Below are 1,780 nucleotides of genomic sequence, written 5' to 3'. Positions count from 1 at the left end.
GGAAGGTGGTCACATAATGATGGTTTTTGTTCTTTGGTGTCTGCTGCCTGTTCCCTTCAACACTTCCTTGGAGGAAGGAGACACTACTCTCTCAGTTCACACCCTGGGAGACATTGCAGTTGACAAGACACATGGAACTACTCTAGTGCCCTGCACTGGAGAAACCACATGGACCTACCCTAATGCAACCAGACTTCTGAAGCTGGAGAAACCACATAGAGACCTCTCCCAGTGCTGAGATGCTTACAACTCCACTGGATCCAAAGACTTTCTACCCACTGGACTATGATCATCCTGCACTTGGCGTCATTGCATGTGTTTTGTGAGTCTGAAGAGGACTTTCTAGATTGGTATCAGACTTATGGACTTGATCTGGACTGGGTTGGGATGGTTTCTCAATATCCAACTGCTCTTGTATATAAACCTCTTTCTTATACACTTATGAGTGTCTATGGATTTTTTTGTCTAGTCCACCCAGATTAACACAAAGACATTGATGTGCATAAAAAGGTTTCACCAAAGGAGTACAAGGAGAACTCCCAGACTGGGTAACATTTTTTGGAAAAGACATAGCAGATAAGAGACTAATCTCTAAAATTTACACCTCACCAAGAAAAAAACACTAATAAATTGGTAAAGAACATGAACAGACACTTCACCAAAGAAGACATTCAGGCAGCCAACAAATGTCTAATCATTACAATCATTAGCCATTCAAAGTTATAAATTAAAGCAACTATGACCTGTCACCTCATCCCAGAATTAACAGTAATGTTCAAAAAACAAAACAGATCATGGCAAATGCTGATGAGGGTGTGGAAAGCCTGAGTCCCTCGTGCACTGCTGGGGGGCAAGTAGAATGGCTTTTCCTCCAAAAGATAGAACTAGCAATACCATATGGCCCAGCAATCCCTCTACTTGGCATATATCCTGGAGAAATAAGAGCTGCATAGATCATATGCACACCCATGTTCACTGCAGCATGATTCACCATAGCAAAAAGATGAAGACAGTCTAAATGCCTATCACTGGAAGAGTGAGTAAATAAACTTTAGTTCGCAGACACAGTGCAGTACCATGCAACCTTGGTGATGAATCGGTGAAACGCCTCACAACATGGATGAGCCTGGAGGACATGGTGCTGAGTGAAATTAGTGATGCCCAAAAAGACAAATACTGTATGCGACCACAAAAAGTTATTAAAAGTCAAGAAAAGACTTTCACAGGAAAAGAAACCTTAGTTGATGGTTAGCAGGGATGGGAGGGAAAGGAGAAAGGGGAAGTCATGGACCAGAGCATAGATCGGCATTAATTTGGTGGGAGGGACGGCGATATAAATAAGAGGGAGCTTAGGAAACAATGATGAAGGTAAGAGAAGCTGCCAGGTGATTTGCAAGCTACAGGCCACAGAAGCAAACCCTGCGACAGTGGGGATCTACCGTGGGGATCTACAGTGGGGATCTATGAGTAGATGCTTGGCTAGACAGGCATGCTGAAGGGGAGGGAGAGGGAACGTGGGAATATACCCAGGAATATAGGTAGGTTTGAAAGAAGATCACAAAGGAGAATTAAGGTAACTCATTTGAATGTATCATACGTGTGCAGCCAGCAGAAGGAAAACATCAGTCTTAGAAGAAAATACAGCCAGAATGCTCCTTGGATGTGAGGATGGTGAGACTTTGGCTACCTTACCTTGGCGCGTCACCAGGAAAGACCAGTCTCTCGAAAAAGACACGGGGACTACAGAAAAGTGGGTGAAGGGAGATGTCGGACAGGGCAA

Source organism: Echinops telfairi, unplaced genomic scaffold (genome assembly GCF_000313985.2).
Source record: "Echinops telfairi isolate 266 unplaced genomic scaffold, ASM31398v2 ScPeMD7_2291;HRSCAF=2852, whole genome shotgun sequence".
NCBI classification, from domain to species: Eukaryota; Metazoa; Chordata; class Mammalia; order Afrosoricida; family Tenrecidae; genus Echinops; species Echinops telfairi.
The sequence above is the reverse complement of the archived record's forward strand: the minus strand, read 5'-3'. Positions refer to the sequence as shown.